Raw genomic sequence first — 24516 nt, forward strand, 5'->3', positions numbered from 1 at the left:
GATCAAAGGTCTTATAATACTTATTTCAAAATGTAAATTAAAGGAAAAATCAGTCAGGAGGTAAAATTTATATTGAATGTTAATTTTTGAAGAAGAAAAGAAGATCCTAGATGGCAGACTGAAGACAAAGCAATATCTGTGCTCAATAATAAATAAGAAGCTTTATTTAAAAAAATTGAGCTGGAATGTGCACATCAGGCAAAGGCAAGCAGATCAGAACATACCACCAACAAAGAAACACCATAATGTATATCTCGGAAAAAGGAAACAAGTTCAGACCAGGGCTCAACATCCTTACCCTTGATTTCAATGATACACATACACCCCTCTACAGACACACACACACACACACACACACACACACACACACAAGAATGTATGCATCAGCTTAACCTACTCACTTCCATTCAACATGAATCAAAGGTCTTCCTGTAATATCTGAAACTTTAAAAGTTTCAAGTCTTGTAAATAATTGATAACAGATGCATAAGCAATTATTTTCTGAATAGCACTCTACTATTGAAATGAACATCTCTGAATCTCGAAAGAATTAAATAAGAGAAAATCCGAATTTGGGACTATATTTCTACCAGCTATTCTGCAAAAGCTTAATAAGAAGTTATAAAATCCAAAATTAAATACTAAATTAATACAATTAATACTTGTGTAACTGAAGTGAAAGACAGATCAGATACCTATGCTGCCTCCAGTTCTCAGCTGGCTGCACACTGTGGCACCTTTGATTCTGCTGGGCCAGGATCACAGTTGTCTTCCCCAGAACAGTGGTAATGCTGGGTTGGCGCTGGGAGCTGTGTTGAGAGGAGGGGAGGGCAAGGGGGAAGCCGAGCTGGGGTTGGGGCTGGGGGTAGTAGGGACAGTACGGGAGGCCCTAGCAGAAGCTAGTGAAGGGAGGAAGGAGGCAGTAGTAAAATGGATCAGGAAGCAGCAGACCCAAAGGTAGCTGGGTTCTGGGGAGTGTCTGTGAGGTGGGGAGTGTGTCCCCTCGAGCCTGGTGAGGAAAGGAAGGAGTCTCAAATCCCATCCAAAAAGGCAATGAGAAATGAGACAACCAGTGGATGAAGAATTTCAAGAAAAAAGGCAGGGACTTGTAGGTAAACTCTAGAGGGTGCGGAGGGCAGCAGTGCTGGGCTAGTGGTGGTCATGAGTCTCTGGATACCCTTGAAGTGAGTGAGGGCCAGCTCTGCTGTGGGCTAGGCCTCACTATCGCCTTTAAGTATGCACCAGGAATCGATGGCACTGCCTCAGCCTGCCCAACGGAGCTGGCCTGGCATGCGTGCTGCAGACCAGGCAGCTGCTGGGAGGCTATGTGCAGCAGAGCAGAGGAAGAATGGCTGCTGGTTACTGATCCACCCCCTCCCAGGCCCAGAGTCACTGGGAAAGTTCTGGCTCTGGATCAGGACCAGGGATTGCCCTAAAGACAAGTGGCCACTGGGGATCTGCATGGTGGCTGCTATGTGTGGGCTGGGAAATTCCTTAGCATGGCCAAAGAGTCTCCATGGAGAGGCACATTTGTTCCTGTGCCTCTCCCATCTTATGGATTTCTGCTGTCCTCCTGCCTCATGCCATGTCCAACTATAGGAATTAACTTCTCCAGGCCTCTGAGAGGTCATCTTGGAGATGCTCACGGGCTTCCCACCTCTGGTTCACCATGCATGCAGGGCTCACAGGGTGCCATCCTCCAGGCAAAGCATACCCCCATTTCAGCTTGGCCACCCCTGTTTAGGGGACCATGAACTGCATTCTTACACAGAATGCCAGGGGTACACAAGCTGTCCTGCAGTCAAAGGCATCCTTTGACATCTGTTCTGGTGTGGGGCGCCTGTGGAGCCAACCGCACATTCACATTTCATTATTTAAAAGGAAGAGGAAAACACTTCATTGTCCCAGATACAGCTGTCCTTAGGGTTCTCTGTGTACACTAGTCTTGTGCTGAGATAGGGATCCCCAAAGACCACGAATGAGCAAATTCCCATGTGAGTACACCAGAGTCATTTATTGCAAGCTTAAGTCTAGACTCACAACTGTCACCATTGCAGCAGTTCAGAGATGAGAGCCCCAACCCTTCAGTTAACAGGGTTTTTATAGGGTATAGGGTTGAGGTAAGGGGGTTCCTAGCTTGGCAATTACATTATTGGTTGACATTTAGTGAGTGAATATTGTAACAATGTTATTGGCTAGCATGTACAGGCTAAGCAGTAAGCAGCAAACTATGTTAACTATGCTATCTTAAGAAACATCTGTAGCTTTAGGTACCTTCCTGTCATCTGCTGAAGGCTATTGCTAGGGGAGTTATGGGCAAAATGTTATTGGGACATTTCACGGTTTTTCCAGGTAAGACTTCCGGTAAAAAGTCTTTACAATGGGTACTTTCAGTAAAGGCCTTCACAATGGATACTTTGGGTAAAGGCCTTCAAAATGGAGTCTAAGTCCAGAATGCCTGTACTTTGGCTAAAACCTCTCACTAAGTTTGTGTGTGTGTGTGTGTGTGTGTGTGTGTGTGTGTGTGTGTGTGTGTGTGTGTGTGTGTGTGTGTGTGTGTGTTTGGTGTAAGAGAGTCAGATAGAGCTAAGGTTTGGGATAAACCATTTATTCCCTTCAGCATTGAGTTTTGGTATCTAGTGGTAGTTTCCCCTTCCGAATTCTGAGTTCTAAAATTGTCTTTCTATATATTTTTATCCTTTGATCCTCTTGATATTCAAATTCCTAAGGTCTCCTTGTGAATTTCCGTATTTGCTCAATGAAGGTGGTGCCACTCTTCTAACTTTTATGAAGACCTTTGCTCTCTTTAAATGCAGTTTGTGCTGTTAGTGGTTTTATTTAGCCCAGACTGTTATAGCCCAGGCTGTGACTGTTAATTCTGAGATTAGTTTAGGCTAATATGAGATACTATCTTTTCAGTTTATCTAGTGAAAGAAGTTCAGCATCTTTATTGTAATAATTTCCTGGCTTTAAAAACAAACAAAAAATCCAGTGGTATACATGTACAATCTGTTGTTTTTAGTTAATTGTGTGCCACTGTAATGAAAAACAAATCTTTTTACTAAAGTGAGTCTTTAGAACGGGAAAAAAATCAGATATATAGAACGTAAAAATTGATCAAATTCCAAAAGAAAAAGAAAGACACTGATCAGGAATGAAGTATAAATGTAAGTGTGTAATAAATAAGAGGAAAAAAATGTAACGACAACATTTCAAAAAAGGTAAAAATTAAAAAAAGTTTTAGAAAAGAAAAAAAAATTTTTATAAATGGTACAAAAAAAATAAAAATGTTCTTTGATTTTTTTGGGAGGTTTGGGAAAAATCCTGTTTTGCCCTTGTGTCACTAACCAGCCTCTTGTTGGACCGTCTGGTCTCCTGGTGGTGTTTGGTTTTCTGGTGGCTTGGTTGGTTTCTTAAGTCAGTTTGTTTGAACAGGCAGAAAAATGCTCTGCTTTACCCAGGATTTTGCGATCCTCCTCCCAGGTTAGTTCAATGTTAGGGAGATCTGCTGTGAGTATCACAAAAGAGGGAGATGGCTTTTTCCTCAAGTCTGGAGATGCTGTGATGAGGCTAAGTTCTGAGTAGAGTTGAAGCCTTTAAGCAAACAGTAGCTTTTCCCGGGGGCTACTTTGTAAGAAACTCACAGAACCCAGCCTGGAGCCATTCTCAGGGTTTATGTTTACTGAATTTCAATTGATTGTCAGGGCTGCAAAAGGGAGGGGCAGCCTCTGGCTCTGATTACCCAGTGAAGAAAGCTAATCCTGAAGCTGACGCCTGAGCTGAGTGACTTTTCCCTGGGTGGAGCTGAGTCTGGTAGGCCTCTTTAGGTTCTTGTGAGCTGCTAAATGACTCTAAATTTCTTCCAAGGCTTGAGTTGGAGCTAGCAGTTCCGCCGAGCTTTGTAGGTATCCAAGGTGGAGATCTCTGGAACTGGAGGGAAGGGGGCGGGATGGCTTTCCCTCCTCTGCTCCTTGAGAAGGAGTGAAGACCGCAGGCTTCTACTCTCGTTGAGTTTTGGTTTGTCTCTGGTCTGTGAAATGCATGATGAAGATGTCCGCTCCTTGTGGATTCTTGCTGGTGTTGAGTAGAATCTGCTCCCCCACAATGTCTGGCTCCTTGTCCTGGACTCTCTGTTTTGCAGGTATGGCGACTGTGGCAGACACCGCTGCAGCGGTGACTGCTGGCAACATCTCAGAGCTGTCTCCTTGCCTGGATTTTCCCTCTCTGGCTAAACTCTCTGTCCTGTGATGGCACACTTGGTGTGATTCTCTGGCTTAGGACTGTTCACTGGAACTCTAAAACTGCTTTCTATGTGAGAGCTTGTTTAGCTTCCATCTTCTCCTCTGCCATCTTCCCGGAAATCCTCTTATGTTATTCTTATAGGACTTCTTGGAGATACATAAATAAAACTATTCAGAACAGGAAAAGATCAGGAAAGAGGTTATAAAGAATACTATTATATTGGTCTTAATGGCAAAGTGTAAAGAATATGTAACAAAAATGTTGGGAGACGTCCGGGAAGATGGCGGAGCAGAAGCTGGAATCTGAACAAGCTCTCGCATAGAAAGCAGTTTTAGAGTTCCAGTGAACAGTCCTAAGCCAAAGAAGCACACCAAGTGTGCCAACACAGGACAGAGAGTTAGTCAAGAGTGGGGAAGCCAAGGCAAGGAGACACATCTGAGCGCTTGCCAGCAGCCACCCCGGCGGCGGCAGGGTTGTGGCGGCGACCACCGCCGCGGTCATACCTGAGACACAGAGAGTCCAGGATGAAGGAGCCAGAAGCAGCGGACGAGCGAATTCTACTCAACACCAGCAAGAACCGACAAGGAGCGGACATCTTCATCTTGCAGTTTGCAGACCAGAGACGACCCAGGATCCAAGACTCGGCGTGAGTAGAAGCCCGACATCCTCACTCCTTCTCAGGGAGCAGAGGAGGGAAGGCCACCCCTGTCCCCCCAGCACCGGTGATCTCCATCTTGGATACCGACAAAGCTCAGAGGAGCGGCTAGCTCCAGCTCAGGCCTTGGAATAAAACGAGTCATTTAGCTGGTCATAAGAACTTTACGGTGAAGTGACCTCACAGACTCAGTTCCATCCAGGGAAAAGTCACCCAGCGCAGGCGCCAGCCATTGGAGTGGCTCTCCTCACTGGGTAACCAGAGCCAGAGGCTGCCCCTCTCTCTAGCAGCCTCAACAAGCAATTGTAAAACAGAAACCCTGAAAATGGCTCCAGGCTGGGCTCTGTGAGTTTTTTCACACAATAGCCCCAGGGAAAAGCTATGGTTTGTTGAAAGCCCTCAACTCTACCCAGAACCTAGCCTCATCACTGCATCCCCCTCTTTTGGGATTCTCAAAGCAGATCACCCTCCCAGTAAACTAACCTGGGAGGGGGATCTCAAAATCTTGGGTAAAGCAGAGCATTTTTCTGCCTGTTCGTACAAACTGACTTAAGAAACCAATCAAGCCACAGGTCCTCAAGCTGACCAGAGACTCCAACAAGAGGCTGGTTACAGACAAAAGGGAGATACAGGATTCTTCTCACCCCTCCCAAAAAAATCAAAGAACTTTTTTTTCTTCTTCTTCTTCTTTCTTTTTCTTCTTCTTCTTCTTCTTTTTTTTTTTTTTTTTTTTTGGTACCTTTGTATATATAAAAAAATTTTGTTGCTTTTCTAAAATTTTATTAATCTTTAATTTTTGCCTCTTTTGAAAAAGTAATTGTTTTCCAGTAATTTTTTTTTCTCCTCTTATAATTTTTACTTTAGGAATATGTGAATGTGCGTTTTCCTTTCTTTTCTTGTCTTCTTACTATTTCTTTCTTTCTTAGTTATCTTTTTGTTTTTTGTCTAGCTCTACTGAACTTCTGATCTTTTCTTCTCCCTTTCCTATCCTTTCCACCTTTTCCTCTCTTTTGTTCTTCTTCATGTGACTTAACTCTTGTCCTGCACATCCTCAGATAAACCCGTACTTAACTAGTAGACCCTATCCCCCATTGTTTACACACTTATTCCACAAATTTATTACTCAATTCAAAACCTCTGAGACTTAAATTCCTTAATAGCAGTACTACCTCTTTATACCTATATAATATTTTAAGCATTTTTTTAAGTTTTTCACATCTACTCTATGACCCTCCCCTTCTCTCAATATATTCACATTCCTCTCTACATAGATGGCCTTTTAATCTCTATAATAACATTAATTTTTACGTTTCTATTTTTTTCTGGTCCCTTTTCATTCCCCTTTTCCTTTCTTCTTTTCCTCACTCTCTCTACTTGCATCCTACCCAACCTATTTCTTGCATTGTGATTAGGACATAGTTAACTCACCCTGTGCTTCCCCACACCAATCTATTCCTATATTTTACCACATCTTTCCCTAACCCTAATAATTTCTGGTTTTCCAAATTCTTCTCTGTGGTTCAAAGTCCATTAACATATAGTTGTTTGATGTTGAATAGATGTATCTGTTGAACTAGATTGTATCTGTAGACTATTGACTGTACAAATGCAAACTTTGGTTGATGGTTACCTTAAGATAGTGTTCTAGCACAAAACTGGTGCTATCTTCATCTCAAATGGGCAGAGTAAGCCGGAAAAACACAAGAAAAATGGCAAACACGGGTATCTCAATTCCCAATCTTGATAATCAGGGGTTAGAACAGATAATGAATAATCCAGAGAAGAATTCCCAAATAGCTCTACAAACACTGGTGGCAAACATGATAAATGAGAAGGTTGACAACTTACAAAGGACTCTGTATGAGCATGACAGGGAGAGAGAGGAGGCATCCAAGAATTTTATACAGGAATATCATAAACGGGAGGAAGCTACTCAAAAACTAATACAGGATTTGCGTGAACAACTTGAGAATACTCAAAGAGAAAGGGAGGAATGGCATGAGCAGGCTGAGAACACTCAAAGAGAACTGCAGGAATCCCACGAACAGGAGGAAAGTGAACTGCAGGAATCCCACAAACGGGAGGAAGCTAATCAAAGAGTAATACAGGAATTGAGAGAGCAGGTAGAGAATACACAAAGATCACTAAAGGCATTCATGGAATCCATTAACAAAGAGCTGAAGGAAGTCAGGGAGACCACAAAGGGAATGTTGAATGGAACCCAAAAGAAGGAATGGGAGTCCAAAGAAACCATAACCAATCAACTAAGTGATTTGAGAACAAACACTGAACACCAAATTAAGGAAGTAAAGAAATTCATACAAGTCCTAAAACAGAGCTTCAACAAAGAACTTGAAGACATCAAAGCTTACCAATTAGAAGGAAAAGAGATAAAAAACAAAGTAGAGAGTCTTGACAGCAGGTTAGACCATGCAGAACATCGAATCTCAGGGATTGAAGACATCCTAGATATTATAGAGAAAGAACATACAACCATCCAAGACAAGTCCAAGAAATATGATAGATCTATCCAACACTTGGAAGACACCATCAGAAGGCCTAATCTAAGGGTAATGGGTGTAGAGGAGCACCTAGAAACAGAAGTTAATGGTCTAGGAAATTTGTTTAACAGGATCCTAGCAGAGAACTTCCCAAACATGCAAAAAGATAGGCCTATTCAGATACAAGAAGCCTTTAGAACCGCAAATAGACCAGACCAGAATAGGACATCCCACTGTCACATTATAATCCACACAGGATCAACTCAGACCAAGGAAAAGATCCTTAAAGCTGTCAAGGAGAAAAGGGTAATCACCTATAAAGGGAAACCAATTAGAATCACCTCAGGTTTCTCAGTAGAGACAATCAAAGCAAGAAGAGCCTGGAATGATGTATGCCATGCCCTAAAAACAAACAACTATCAACCAAGAATACTGTACCCAGCTAAACTCTCCTTCATAACTGAAGGCCAAATAAAAACCTTCCATAGCAAAGAAAAATTGAAACAATACATCTCCACCAAACCAGCCCTACAAAAGATTCTTAAAGATGTCCTACACATAGAAAACCAATAAGACCGCAATAAAGGCCAAGAAAATGCACCCAAACTGAGAATCCAAGAACCATAGGAACAACCCAGTTTTAGCAGCCCCCAAGAAGGTGGATAACATGGCAACAACTCCCAAATACCTCTCAGTCCTGTCTCTTAAAGTTAACGGACTGAACTCTCCAATTAAGCGACATAGACTGTCTAGTTGGATTAAAAAATAAGACCCTTCTATCTGCTGCCTGCAGGAGTTACATCTTGCCTGTAAAAACAAACACATTTTCAATTTAAATGGCTGGAACAAAATCTACCAAGCAAACGGCCCCCATAAACAGGCAGGAGCTGCAATCCTAATATCAGATAAAATAGACTTCAAATGAAAATTTGTGAGAAGAGATAAAGAAGGTCGCTACATGCTAATTAAAGGATCTCTCCTTCAGGAGGATATTACAATTCTACATATCTATTCGCCAAACAATGGAGCACCCAAATTTATCAAAGAATCACTACTTTCCTTTAAATCCCATATAGATCCAAAGACATTAATTGTTGGGGATTTTAACACACCACTCTCCCCACTCGATAGATCAACTCGGCAAAAACTCAACAGTGAAACCGCAGATCTAAACAGCTGCATAGATCAAGTAGACTTAACAGACATCTACAGAACATTTCACCCAGCATCATCAGAATACATGTTTTTCTCAGCAGCACATGGAACATTTTCTAAAATAGACCACATTTTAGGCCACAAAGCAAACTTGTCTAAATTCAGAAACATTGAAGTTATACCTTGCATTCTCTCGGACGACAAGGGAATAAAATTAGAACTCAACACCAAAACCTACCAAAGAAAGTCCGGTATCACATGGCGGCTGAACAACACACTGCTGAATCATGAGTGGGTCATGGAAGAGATTAGAAAGGAAATTCAAATGTCCATGCTATTCAAAAAAATGAGCACACAAATTACCAGCTCCTCTGGGACAGAGCAAAGGCAGTACTCACAGGCAAGTTTATAGCTCTGAACTCCTAAGAATTTAATGACACATCTAAACCTCCTTGAAAAAGAGAAGCAAGATAAACCCCAATCCAGTAGATGGAAAGAAATAATCAAAATTAAATCAGAATTAAATGAATTGGAATCCAAAAAAACTATAGAAAAATCAACAAAACAAAGAGTTGGTTCTTCGAAAAAATTAACAAAATTGACAGACCCTTAGCAAATCTTATCAGAAAAAGAAGAGAACACACCCAAATTAATAAACTCAGAGATGAGAATGGAAACATCACCACGGAAACAACCAAGATTCAGAACATTATAAGGGAATACTTCTCAAAACTTTATGCTAATAAGTTTGAGAACTTGACAGAAATGGACCTCTTCCTAGCAAATATTGACAGGCCAAAACTAAACCAAGATGAATTAAACTATCTTAACAGGCCCATATCAAGCATTGAAATAGAAACAGCAGTAAGAGACCTCCCAGCTAAGAAAAGTCCAGGACCAGATGGTTTTACAGCGGAATTTTACAAGGCCTTCAAAGCAGAGTTCACACCAATTCTCCTCCAACCTTCAATGAAATTGAAAGAGAAAGCTCACTACCGAACACATTCTATGAAGCCATCATAACCCTCATCCCAAAACCAGGCAGGGACTCATCAAAGAAAGAGAATTATAGACCCATTTCTTTGATGAACATTGATGCAAAACTTCTCAACAAAATTATGGCCAATCGACATAAACAATTCATCAAAAAAATCATACACCACGATCAGACAGGATTCATTTCTGGGATGCAAACCTGGTTCCATATACGCAAATCAATTAATATTATTCATCACAACAACAGGAGCAATTATAGATGCAGAAAAAGCATTCGACAAGATCCAACATCCCTTTATGATGAAGGTTTTGGAAAAATTAGGAATGCATGGAACATTCCTCAATACCATAAAGGGTGTATATGACAAACCTACAGCCAGCATTATACTCAATGGTGAAAAACTAAAGCCATTCCTTCGTAACTCAGGAACAATTCAAGGATGCCTACTCTCTCCACTTCTCTTCAATCTAGTATTAGAATGCGTAGGTACAGCAAAAAGATAAGATGCAGACATAAAGGGGATCCAAATAGGGGAAGAAGAAATAAAACTCTCCCTCTTTGCAGACGACATGATCTTGTATTTAAAGAATCCCATAGACTCCACTCCCAAATTACTCAAGCTGATTCAAAACTTTGGCAAAGTAGCAGGTTATAAAATTAACCCCCAAAAATCAATGGCTTTTCTGTATGCCAACAATGAGAAAAGTGTGGTTGAAATCAGGAAAGCAACTCCATTTGTAATAGCCCCACAAAAAATAAAATACCTAGGAATTAAGTTAACTAAAGAAGTGAAGGACCTTTATGATGAAAACTTTAAAATCTTGAAAAAGGAAATAAACACAGAACTTAAAAAATATCAAAACTTCCCATGCTCCTGGATTGGAAAGATTAACATCGTGAAAATGGCAATACTTCCCAAGGCTATCTACAAATTCAACGCAATACCTATCAAAATTCCACCCTCATTCTTCAAGGAAATAGAAGAGGCAATCCAAAAATTCATATGGAACAATAAAAGACCCCGAATAGCAAAAACACTCCTCAACGGAAAGAACACTGCTGGAGGAATATCAATACCAAATTTCAAACTCTACCATAAAGCCATAGTAATCAAAACAGCTTGGTATTGGCATAAGAACAGACCTCAGGACCAATGGAATAGAATTGAAAACCCAGAAAAGAACCTACAGACCTATAGCCATCTAATCTTCGATAAGGGAGCTAAAAAAATAGAATGGAAGAAAGACAGCCTCTTCAGTAAATGGTGCTGGCAAAATTGGTTAACTACATGTAGAAAACTAAAGCCAGGTCATTATATATCACGCTGCACCAGAATCAACTCCAAACTGATCAAAGACTTTGAACTCAAAGCAGACACTCTGAAAACATTACAGGATGGAATAGGAGAAACCCTAGGTCTCCTTGGCTCAGGCCAAAATTTTCTGAATAGAGACCCAGAAACACAACAAATCAAAGAAAGGTTGGACAAATGGGATTGCATGAAGATGCAGAGCTTCTGCAGGGCAAATGACATAGCTAGCAAGATCAATAGAAAGATCACGGATTGGGAGAAGATCTTTACTAGCCATACAATGGAAAACGGTCTCATATCAAAAATATACTTGGAACTCAAAAAATTAAACCCCCCAACAACAAATCCTCAGAGAAACAACTGCCCAATAAGTAAGTGGGCGAAAGTCTTAAAGAGAAACTTATCTGAAGAAGAAAGAAGGATGGCCAATAGACACATGAAGAAATGTTCAACCTCCCTAACCATAAAAGAAATGCAAATCAAAACAACATTAAGATACCACCTCACTCCAGTTAGAACGACAAAAATCAAGAACTCTAACAACAACAGATGCTGGTGGGGATGTGGACAGAAAGGAACCTTACTTCATTGTTGGTGGGAATGTAAACTTGTTCAACCACTTTGGAAAGCAGTATGGAGGTTCCTCAAAAGACTTCACATAGAACTCCCCTATGACCCAGCAATCCCACTTTTGGGCATTTACCCAAATGTTTACAAACAAGACCACACTAAAGCTACCAGCACAACTATGTTTATTGCAGCATTATTTACAATAGCTAAGATATGGAACCAACCCAGATGCCCCTCAGTAGATGAATGAATCAAGAAAATGTGGTATATATACACAATGGAATTTTATGCCTCCATCAGAAAGAATGACATTTCCCCATTTGTTAGGAAATGGAAAGGCTTGGAGAAAATTATGTTAAGTGAAATAAGCCAGGCCCAAAGAAACATAGGTCCCATGGTTTCCCTTATTTGCAATATCTAGTATAGGTATGAGTCAAGCGGAAAAGTTCAGATAATGTGATGTTAGGAAAAGGAACCCTTGAATACGTATTTTAATGTTTTTTTTTCTTTTATGCATGTGTTTCTAACGCATTTATAAGATTATTTCTTTGTTGATTTGTATGTCACTCCCCCACAGTGTAACCCCCGCTTTCTCTATATTTGATGTAAGTATAACTTGTGGAGGAGATGGGGACAAATAAGTCGTTTAAGGATTCAGGTGGACCTGTTGCAACAATGAGAAGTACAAAATGTCATGTCAAAAACGAGCTTTACAATGTCGGTGTGGGGGGGGAAGGATTGGGTGGGGGGGCGGGGGGAGGCTGGGAAGGGAGGTGAAGGGTAAACAAAGGAGGAGGCTGCAATGCTTGGTAAGAAACGTATGCATTATCCTGCCCATGTAATTGTAACCCCTCTGTACAGTATGTTCTCAAATAAAATAAAATAAAATAAACTGTTGGGAGACTCATTTGCTTTATTTGCTATTCTCTCCTGCTTCTTTGTAGATAGCTTCTCTCTGTGAAGAGACAATTGGTCTGGACCTTTCTAGACTTGTCTCAGTGACAGAAGTGATGGGATTTGGGACATGTGATCCCATTGCTGGCTTTTAGGAAGTTCACAATATAGCAATACCAATACGCATAAAGCAACTTTTGTGAGTGATGTGTATTCACTTCCTCAATTGCCAAAATTAAATTCATATGTCAAAATATCAAATAACTTACATTATTATATATTCAATTCAACTGACATCACCAGCACCTCCATAAATCAAATGCAAACTAAAAGATCTACTTCAAAAACCAACATCTAAGGCAGTGTTGGAAATACTAGAAGATAGACAATAAGTCTAAAGGAGTGAGATCTTTAACACTGACAATGAGCAGTAATAGCTGAATTTTTAACCAGGCTTGAAAAGTTCAGTTGTCCACTGTCTATGTGATTAGAGTTGCAGAGTTGACCTTGGTATCAATATTGGATTTAAAATTCAAAGGCAGCTAAGGTTGCTGCAGTATTGTAGCTCGATATAGTGTGACCCTGCCTGATAATGGTAAGGCACAGAGCAGAATCTAAGTCATTAAAATGTATAGGAAGGATTCTTCACTGATAATAATTGCAGGAGGTAATCATCACTTTTTCGTTGAAAATGTATAGCCCATCATTCTACATTAAGCTATAGCCTATTTCTGATCTGAAGAACATATAACACATCAATGTGCCACGAGTGCTGAGCAGTGTTAGTGTATATTATTCTAATATATGAAAAAATCCTTGCAAGTATAGAATGGCCTGACACTGACACTTCATTCTGTGTTGTTGAGTTTCATGGAGAAATATTCATAATTAGGCAATTCACACTCATCTAAATCTGAATCAGGCAACTGAGATAAGGCATTAGGGTTATCAATCCAGTGACATGGTCTGTGACCTGTGAAATAAATCACATTATTTCACAATGTATATGTGTTTCTAAAAATGTATGCAATATCAAATACCATATATACAAAAGGGACAATTATCCATCTCATATTATCAGAAGTAAAGATACTCCTGAATTGTACATTCTTGCTAGAGGATCACTGGGTGACTGCTGATGTTTGGTATCTTTCCAGGTGCTCTTATACATATGTCAATGTTCTTTGAGGAAGTGTTTTCTCATGGTTTGTTTTGAAGTGTTCAGAATATCAGTACTGTCACTTACCACAACCATGGGACAGCAAAGATGATAGGATACCTGGCCAAAGAACTGAGAATTCACAGGAAGTGATAGGAAAGATGACATCAGAGGATCCAAATTCTCATTGCCAGCTTCTGGATCCCCATATCCTCCTAAACATGTTTTATATTCATTCTACTACAGTGGGGGGGGGGGGGGGGGTTAGTAGCTACAGGTATGTTGCCAAACTAAGACATCAATCTAGCTTGTGGTTACAACTATTAACATGAGGTATTGTTTGGATACATGGTGATAATTAAATGCCTTTATTTTTAGGGAGCAAAGGAGCAATAGTCATTACAACCATAGCACAGACATCCATCTTGTCTCCAAAGTCTCAATCTTTTAGTGTCCAACAGCTCTAACTTAAATACTCTTGAGGTAATGACTCATACCCCTGTCTTCCCTTGACCGACCTTTCCAGAGCACAGCTCTCAGACTTTTGATTGCTGTTTGAGATGGCTTCCCAATCTATCCTTTTCCAAGTCTAACAGCTTGACTCTAGAACCCCTCACAAGTACTGTGACAGATGTATTATTTTGAAAACTATATATTTTCTAGGATAGGTTCAATTTTTAAATTTATTTCAAAAATACTATACAGAGGGGTTACACTTACATGAGTAAGGTACATTCCTTATTGAATATTGTTACCCACACCGTGTTGTTCTTCTATCCCTTCCCACCCCGTACACCTCCTCCCCACCCCAAAGTTGTAAATTTCATTTCTGATATAGTGTCTTGTGAATATCATTGTTGCAATGCGTCACTCTTTGTACTTCTTTCATCACTATATTTTTCCCTTTACTTATACAAATCAGATAAATCTATATACAAGGTGGAAGGTACCAGAATCAAGACAGAGATTGCAAGGGATAAACAATGACAAAAGACAAATCAAATAAAATACGATCTAGACACTCTACCGACATCAAGGTTGACATCTGAAAAAAAAAAACAAAACTTTTTTCCATGTCTTGGAGTTCATTTCAATTAACATTATTTTGTAAGGTCAAATGTACATAGCTCTGGAACCAGCAATCCCACTCTTGGGCATTTGTCAAAATGATCTCAAGTTAAACACACTAAATCTACAACTTTGTTTCTGGCAGCATTATTGGAACCAATCAAGATGCCCCTCAATAGATGAATGGATCAAGACAATGTGGTATATATACACAATGGAATTTTATGCTTCTATCAGAAAGAATCACAAAGCCCCTTTCATAAGAAAATGGAAAGACTTGGAAAACAATCACATTACGTGAAGGAAGCCAGACTCAAAGAAACATAGGTTCCATGGTTTCCCTCATTTTTATATACTTATTATAGTCCTTAAACTCTTAATATTCCCTTTTATCTCTCCCTCTTCTCTCATTCCATTTCTGTGTGTGTGTGTGTTTGCGCGCGCACGCGCACGCACACGCACATGCGTGCACACACACACAGTAATGAAACTTGACTCAGAGCCTCAAACTCTTGCTTGGTTTTTTCACTCATGAATGACTCAGTCTGTACTATTTGAACCAAGGTTTCACTCTGTCTATGAATAATTGAACATAAATGTCTCATGGATTGCTACCCCAGTCATCTGTGAACCATGATCTTCCAATCTCAGTCTCGTGACTATATAGGAATAGGGATGAGGCACAAGCATCTAGCTGCCAAGTGTTTTTTATTTTGTTTTGTTTTTGTTTTTTGTTGGTATTGTGCATCCAAAATCTGTAAGGAAAACAAATCATTTATAATCAGGACTATTCACATAAAATGTGTATTGTATAAAGATTACCTTAGTAATGTTATCCTTTTACATCCACATTATGTGATTTGATTTTTTTGAACTCTATTGTTGCAAACAGTCAAATCACGTATATATAATTTGAATCTTCTTGTCTTGGTTTTATACTTTGTTAGGTGTTTCAAAACAAAATTTATCAAGGTTTAACTCTGCACTACTGAAGCAAGACATTTATGATTATTCAATGTCTTGTAAATCATAAGTTCTTCACTTCTCGTGGCACCATATGAGCACAGGTAGTTTTCTATAATACCTCCACGTAGTTTAGACCTCAATGCCATGCACTCTTCTGCCAAATATGCAAGGGAATCTTTTGCAATTCTCCTTGCATTTTCACTGTTCTTCTTTCTACTCTCCATGCTAAGTCCTATGGTGATCTTGTTGATATTCTCCCCTGTTACATCTATCAATGCATCTTGGGAACTACTGGTACGCACTACTGTACTTCTGTCCATTCTCCTTGTGCTTTGTCTTGTACACTTCTCACAGTGGAGGGCCAGAGATTGGGGATATTTTCTTCACGCCTTAGATCAGACATCTATCTTTACATTCTAGCAATACATTCATTGAATTCCAATGTCCTGAAAATGATTACTGCATTTTCATGACTTCGTTATTTGGCATTAGGGAAGAACATAGGTCAGTAACTCTAACTTATGTAAAAGAAGATTGCAATCATGCCTCATTAGATGTTGTTCATTGGATAATGTTTACTTCAAGGTCTGCCTACCTGCTTCCTTTTCACTGTTTATTTTTCAATGTTTCTTTTTTTCAATTTTTCTTCTGGAAAGTATTTATGGCCCTAGTGAAGATCAATTCCTGCTGTAATTAGTCATTAATTTTATTCCAACATCATTTCATAGATCCTTCTGAGTTTCTTCAGTAGTGCTTCATATTCTTAGATATGTTTTAACATCGATGCATCCAATGATAAAGACACATTGCTTAAGTCACCATTTTGATGATGGAAAAGAAACCATGCTGCAACCTCACTATATGGCAATTTCTGGTTTTAAATTCTTTTAGATTTGAATTGATACTGGAAAATGAAATTCTGCGTACAGTTTTATATTTTCCTAATTATTTTTAGTACATGTTCCAATATTGTATAAAGTTAAAAACATTACTATTTACTTAGCTTTAGGATTTCTAAAATGGTCAGAGCAAAAGTTCTGTTCATTCACAATTTTAAGACAATATTGTCCATTATGACCAAGTGAGACATTTTAAACTTTTATTTGTGGTCCTTAATGTTGGTGCTGGGGAATGAATTCTAGTCCTTCATGTGTCTTAGTCTCCTGTGTGCCTCTGAGCCTGATGCGTCCTGTAGTTTTATTTTCAATCAACTAGAATAAAGAAAAATTTCACTAGGACGGATTATTACTTGTTTACTTTCTCCAGCATCTCTTGCATACATAAAAGTAATATAAGTCTACACTGACAGAAAATGGTGTTCTTATATGGTATTTATTCGTGGTAACTGTTCATTTTTTGTAGCCTCACTCTGCACTGTCTTGCCCCTTTCCTATCCCCCCCATCCCATAAAACTTGACTGGATCCACTGGAAACCCACTTCCAGGCAGCTTCCTCCTTAAATAGCCTAATCTAAACTAACCTACCCCTGGTAGACCTGCTATAAACTTTCAAAGGCTTAACTGCAACAAGACGCTTTACTGAAACGCCTTCTCTGCTATAGTAAAATCCCTCTTCCACTCCACCCCTTCCTGGAATCCCTGTTCTGCACCACCAGATACCAGGCCACATCTATATCTCCTTTCATGTCCCAACATACTACACCAAGAACCCGGCCTACATGGGGCTCCTCGCTCGAAGCCCCATCTCATCCACCAGATACCCTGCTCCTAACTACTCTAGTCCCTCTCAGTCCCATTGCTCCCATATTCTATTACCTCCAAGATCCTCCCTTCCCTTTCTTCCCCACCCCCAACCAGCCTTCTCCCTGGAGCTCCTCCTGATTTTATCAGAATCTCTGCCCATAACTAGCCTACTTCTAAGTGGCCTAAATTCTAAAACACAGCCCTGAACCTACCTCTTCCCACAAAGCCCATCGTGCTATATCAAAAAACCTTCACCTCCCTATAACTTCCCTTGAAGCCCCACCTTGCTTGGCCAGAAGCTTCTCACACAGCCCATCTCCTGCCTGGAGAGCCAGCCCTGTTCCTCCACAAGACTCTTCACCTCCCACATCTACCTTCTCAATGCCCTGCCTTGCTCCCCAGATAAACCCAACCCCTATTGGCTCTTCCCTAAGATCTACACGATACTCCACCTGATACCCTGCCCATAATTATCCTACACCATTGTAGCCTTTCCACTCCTTCTCAAAGCTCCTCCTTCAACTAGCCCCATGGCTCCAAGCCCTGCCCTGGTCCAGAAAAACTCCACCAGAAAACCCACACTACTCCATCTCTCAACACCCACATTGCTCCACTGGAAAACACTTGCACCAGTTGCCCTCCCTCTGGAAGTCTCACCAGGCTCAACTGTAAAACACTCCCTCCATAGTCCCTTTTGAAGGTTGCTTTGCCCTACTGGAAACCCTGTCCAAAGTCCATGTCCTGACTTGCAACACTGAGATCCCCACCCAAACTTCTCTTTTCGAGTTGTGACTGGCTACACCAGAAACCCCATCCTAACTATTCTAGAGCACTGGATACTATCACTGCTCTCACAAAGCTCTGGTCCTGAAAAACTCCTACATACATTGTGACTACATCTTGCTCTGTAGGAAACTCCACCTCCACCCTAACACACTTCCCAAAGGCCTGCCATTCTCCACCAGAAACCCTGCCCCTTACTAGCCCATGTCTTCCTAGTACCACCCTGCCCTCTCAAATCTAGAACCTGAAAGGCCTCTCCCTCATAGCTGCACATTCCTGCACCAGAATCCCCACCTTCTGTCTGCCTCTTGCCTCCATTCCCTGCCCTGCCTTATGGGAAACCTCACCCTACATATCCCACAAGGGCTCACAGTGCTCTACCAGCACCGCTCCTCTAAGTAAGCTCCTCCTTTGTAGCCTTGTTCTTCCTTCCAAAAGTTCTGCCCCAAACAGACTCCTCCCCAGTGAACCCGCCTTCTTCAACTGAAAACCTGTCTCCCTGCCAGCCTCCATCTTAAATCTTGCCTACTCCACAAGAGACCATGTCCCTAACAAGTTTAGCCATTCCTGTCCCTTCCCTGCTGTCTCAAAGCCCTACACAGACTGGCTTTCACCCTCAAAGCCCCGCTCTGCTCCACCACAGAGGTTGGCCAATACCAACTCCTCCTTTGAACGAGACAGGACTACACCAGAAACCCCATACCATCTCATCCATGAAGGTCCCATCTAGTAACTTTTATTACAAATATGATTTTATAATGGTCATAGACTTCATACTAATCAATATGAGAAGAAAGAAGTATTGCAAAAAGGCAACAAAAATTAGATATCTATTAGATGTCTTAATCTAGTTTGGTGTTCTGTTACCAGGAAGATACACATTGGGTGAAAATGTCTGAAGGTGATTCTTCTTATTGAAAGTATTCTTTGAAGTATCAGTAAGGTTTCATGAGTGATCATTTTATTTCTAGAAAATTCGTGCACATTACTGCCCACTAACTTAAAAAATATTAGCTATTTAAAATCCTCTGGTTTCGTTGAGGAAAGAGTATCAGTGTGTAAAAAGATGACTTTCAACTCATCTTTCTAATGAATAATTTTGGAGTTGCTTACCTTAATATGTACCAGAAATTATCTACCAGAATCCACTTTGAATTTCCTCCTTCCACTAAAGTGACCTTTGGAAAAGATTGAAGTGAGATTATACAAGTAAAATGTTAGATATGAAAACATATTTGAGACCATGACAAAATTATGATGAAGGCCCCACCCAATTGCTTTTAATTTTCTAACAAAAGGAACTTAAGCCTATTTAACTGCAGACTTTCTGAAGACTAGAAGACAAGAAAATAAGAAATACCCTGTTACACCATGGTTCTGAAAACAAAACCAAAACAAAGAAAGACAACATAATGAGACAGAAGGGAATGAGGAAGTTGTACATGTGATATAGAGTTTAAAAAACACACTGAATCAGGTAAAAATAATTTTGGTCAACATATTTCATTGTAAATATTGTTCTTTGTTAAGCTGTGATTTAATATATATAGGTCTCAGCAGGGATCTGCCCAGGTAATTGTGTAGTTAGTCAATTTCATCATTATAAGATCATAAGGATGGAAAACTCCACACACCTTAAGACACAACTGCAACATCACTAGACATACACTCTTATTGGTCCAACATTGTAAGACAGACCTGTGTTTTACCAAAGCTTTGTATGTGGTATGCTGTAGTTTATTCAGGCTAAAGAGCTAAAGTAACTCCAATTTGAGATTAATGCCACCATCTTGTGGAGGCTGCCCTCAGATTAACCCCAAGAGAGAGAGAAAAAACACAGGTTGCCAACAACTCTGCCCACCCTTAAGAAAGCAGAACAGTTACCCAAGTGTTCCAGGAACAGAACATACCAATAGTTCATAAAAAGGGCAGTGTACTTAGGGTGGCCTCAAACCAATCATGTAACTGCTTGTGTGGAAATTCCCTAAACTTGTTTGTTCAATACTATGAAAGTTGTGCTGATTTTGTGCTCGGGTCTCTTACTGTCACAGGTTACCGGGTGCATGGAGGAACAAGCTTGAGCTTACAAATAAAGGACTCTTTTGCTGTTTGCATTGGTCGTGGTCTCTGGTGGTCTTTCGGGGTTCCCAAGTCCATGCAACATTTTTGGGGGCTCATCTGGAATCCCCCTCATGAGACCTTCCAGACGCCCCACCACAGAGTCCCAAAAAACCCATCTGTTAAGTCAAGGCATTGCTGTTCTGTATAGTTGGTTGCCTGTAGGTTCTGTATCTGTAATTCTGTTTTCCCACGGAGTCTGTATTCTGGGTGGCAAGGAGTCTTGGTGGACGCGCTATAAGACTGCCAACGGGGTCTGTGAGGAGACGTCCCCAGACCCCTCTGGTTAGATTGCTGTTTAGTACAGACATTTTTTTTTGGGAAATGTTGCGTTTGTAGTCTCACACTTTCATGCAGACATTTTTTTGGGAAGTTTTCCATCTGTATTGGGAAGTTTTCTGTTTTAGGGGAAACTCTCCATCTATAGTCTGGCACTTTCTGGTTGGTAATTTACAATGCTGCAGCGTGCCTTTGTAAGTTGTGTCTTTGTGTTGAGTGTTCTGTTTGTCATTAGGTGTTTATCTTAGCCTTAGGCCTTGGCCCAGGGAGGTGTGAGTATGGGGGAGAATCTACCAGTCAGAGGGGATTTATTTCCCTTGCTACAAAATGATTGGGACTTCCCTTCCACCTTGGAAGGACCCTGGGTAAACAAATGTTGGTGAGATGTCACCCCATTCACTGAGATTTGACTGTTCTCTGTTTTATGTTTCCTGAGATAGAGAAGTTCTGGGTGAGAGTGGCAGGCTCACTCAGAACACTCTGAATACAGTTTGCTGAGTGAGAATGGCACAGAGTTCTGGTAGAGACAAAGGCAGCCTTTGATTGTTGTCTTGTCTAGTTCGGTTTTAGAATTGGTATTAGTTTTAAATGTATGTTTTTGGTTTTGCGTTTTTCTTATTTATTTGAACATCTCTGGGGAAATAAAAGCTCCAGCCTCCAGCTGGCCTGAGTCACAGAGAAGGCTATGTGGCTGTTTTTGACTTTTCAGCTAGTCCCAAAAATGTAAAGTGATTTTATCTAAAATTGATTAAAAAAATCAGGCCAGTTTAGTTTCAGGTGACCCCCGTCACCCCCAGCCTTCCTCCAACAGAAGAGATTCAAAATACCAATTGGTAAAATTCCCTGCTAAACAAGCAAGCCCTGGGAAAACGAAACTCAACAAAGTTACTTAGTTTAAAAGAAATATTGTCTTAATTTTTTGTTTGAAAACTTTAGAATGTCTACAAACAACTGATTTTTATTTTTGCATGCTTAAAGATCTGTGTGAGTGTGTTTTGTATGTGTTTGTGAACATGTTCATGATATAAATTGTCAGCATGCTATAACAATTGGGTGAGTTTAAGTTTAAAATTCAAAAGGTTATAAGGTTTGGACATTACCAAAATCTTTTGAAGAATTTACACATTGTTTTTAATGGCTTTTTAAGGATTCTTTAACTTGAAAATTAGAAAATCTGGTATTTTAGAATGCATAATCAACACTGTAATCAAGATATCTGGCTTAACAAAAAGGAGAAAATTAGAAGCCAACAGAAGACTCATTTTTAGGAGTGAAGGGTGAACAGACACAAGTACAGTTCTGCTGGACATGCATGGTGGAACAGGCCCTGGGAGGAGTCTATGCATGGCGAAAGAGGGCAAGCTGGCACCAACATAGTTCATCTAACCATAAAGAGTTGGACTGGGTGCGTGCCCATTCCACAGGAAGGGTCAAGTGGCCCATCTTTATTCTGTCCCCTTTCCCTGCAGATAGACACTGGAAACCTAATGGTAAAAATGATTGATGTGATGATCTGATTAGCATTGCTAAAACTGCCCCTTGGATGTGTTAAAATTAAAATTAAGGCGGCCCTAAAAAGAGGGTTAAAAAGTTTATTTGTATAATGTGATTTGCTCTCAATGATATTCTGCCATAGGAATTTTTTTAAGGCATAAAGGTGTTTTATGTCTAGCTTCTTGGTACAGTGATGGTGATTGTAATTTTTGCATTAAGAAAAATTTGTTATTTGAGTTTAAAAGTTTGAATGTGTATCTGTTTTAAAACAAGCATCCAAGAGGAAATGAGTGACACCTAGCATCGAGAGTTCAAGGGATTTTTCATAATGCAACCAAAAACTAAGGTATAGAATATTGAAACAGAGATTAATAGGAGGCTTACAAATTAGGAATTGATTTCTGTATATAAAGTTTAAAAGTAAATTTGTTCTAAACATTTGCCTCAAAGTGCAAAAAGGAAAAATTAGGATTACCAAAATAATTGCTTAATTCCCATTTCAGTTTGCTCTCATAGGTTTTTTAGTAACAGTTCCCATCAGGCCCACAAAAATGAGGGAGGATTCTTGAAAGTTTGTCACATGTAACTTTAGCACTTAATACGTTTCAGGTAAGAACATGCTTAAAAGCTACTTCTATGTTGACCACCTTGTTGCTTTTAATTTGAGTAAAGTGGCCTTTAAGAGACTCATTGATCTGCAAACCGGTTCGAAGCCAGCCCGAGTAGAAAAAGGTCCATATGAGAATGTCACCTCTACTCAGCCAGCAGAAAGCTGAAAGAGCAAGCAGTGCTGCTTTAGGATTCAAAAGTGGCAGAGTGCTAGCCTCGAGCTGTAGAGCTGAGGGACAACACTCAGGCCCTGAGTTCAAGTCCAGCAACCAACTAAGAGAAATGCCAATGAGGCATTTTTCCCAGTGTGGAGAAGACATTTCTGGGATGAAAGCAATGGAGGAGCATTCAGAGACTGTAAGCCACTGCTTGGATTGCAGAAATAAGATCAGATCCTAGAGTCATTTGTGTGTGGCCCTTCAAAAATTGGTCAGAGCCAGAAGGTAATGGAAAGATAAATTGTAAGCATGCCTAATGTCTATGACTATCTACCTTGTAAGCGACAGGAACTTGTCGGTCATCTGTGATAGTAGTAAAAAGCTAAGGTTGTAGAATATGGAGGATAGTTTAGATCCCAACCCCTGTATGTGCCAAAAGCTCTAATTGGCAGTAACTTTTGAGCTGAAACCAGCTACATGAAATTCATCTACTCAGGAAAAATGTTTGTAAACCTGAGAGTGTGTTTCTATTGATATCTGTCTGAAGGGCTGCATAGTGAACTCTCACATTGTTAGGATTACTAGAGATCACATTCCTAAACCATCCAGAAAGATGCTTTAACAAACCAGAGTGCTAAATAAGCTCCACTCTTGTAGCCAGAACAAAAGGTCTGTGCATTTGTCAAAAGTTAAAATATTGTTCTTAATGACATTTAACCCTGGTAACCTCTTTGTAAAATGGGCTAAGGTTATAGCTTCCTGGCTAGGTACAATCAACAACCCTGAATCAGCTTAAAGAAATGACAGAAGATAAATCTTCGTCCATCTTCCCCGTTGAAGAACAAGGGACCAGAGTCACCTTTTTAAAAATGTGGTAAAATTGACAGAAGGGAAAGGCATGGGAAAAAATAGTACACACCTGAGCCCTCTATTTCTGCCTAGAAAATCCTAGATTTATTAAAAACTGTAGTTTAAACAGTTGTCATCTTGGTAAATTGTCCTGGATTATTGTCTAAACAGTCTTAAAAACTAGTGGAGTCACAGACTGCCAAGCCTATGCAATGTATCCTTAACCAGTCTGTGTATGAATTTGCAGCCCAGCACAAGGTGTGACAGTCCCTTGCAGCCACGAAGAGACCATGCTACTGCAAGGTAAAGGTCAACAACAGCCTGGCAGTCACCTGGAGGAAATCTCATCATCACCTAGTTCATCTCCACTGTGGTAGATGTCGACTGAACTCCTGCCTGATTCCATCACCTGAGACTGCTTCCCGGTTGAAAGCTGCTAAAACTAAGCTCTTGTGGAATATTCTTTTGGTGATATCCAGTAACCCTCTCTAATCCCCCAGTGGATATTGGGGGCAAGGATATCACTGTCTTGCCTTAGGCACTCCAGGGTCACAGCCTAGTTTGGCTCTCGTATGGTAATAGCCTGCTTCCTCCTATGTGTGTTTTAAAGATAAAGGAGAGATTTTTTTAATCAGTGGAAGTAGTAAGAGGAATGAGACCCAGACCTAATCTTAGCCTTAAAAATCTAGCATGCTTTTCATCCCACTGGTGCATTGAGGCTTTCTGAGATAACTTGGTTCCACAAGACAAAGGAAAAATGGGCAGTTTTAAACTCTAGCCACAAAGAAGCTTATGGAATTTTAAAGAACAGAAGGGTAGTAAAGAAAGCCTTAAGAAATGAATTGGGGAAAAATTGGTATCCTCTGGATAAGAAAGGATTTAAAAAGCACTGATCGCCTTAAAATGTTTGTAAAGAAGACAAACCTCAGAAAGTTTAAGTATGTAGCAAATACTATGAGTATGTCTTAAAATTGGAGCTTAGGAGTACAGTTGGTATAAAATTA

This window comes from Dipodomys spectabilis, unplaced genomic scaffold (assembly GCF_019054845.1).
Source record: "Dipodomys spectabilis isolate Male_0828 unplaced genomic scaffold, ASM1905484v1 ptg000301l, whole genome shotgun sequence".
NCBI lineage: Eukaryota > Metazoa > Chordata > Mammalia > Rodentia > Heteromyidae > Dipodomys > Dipodomys spectabilis.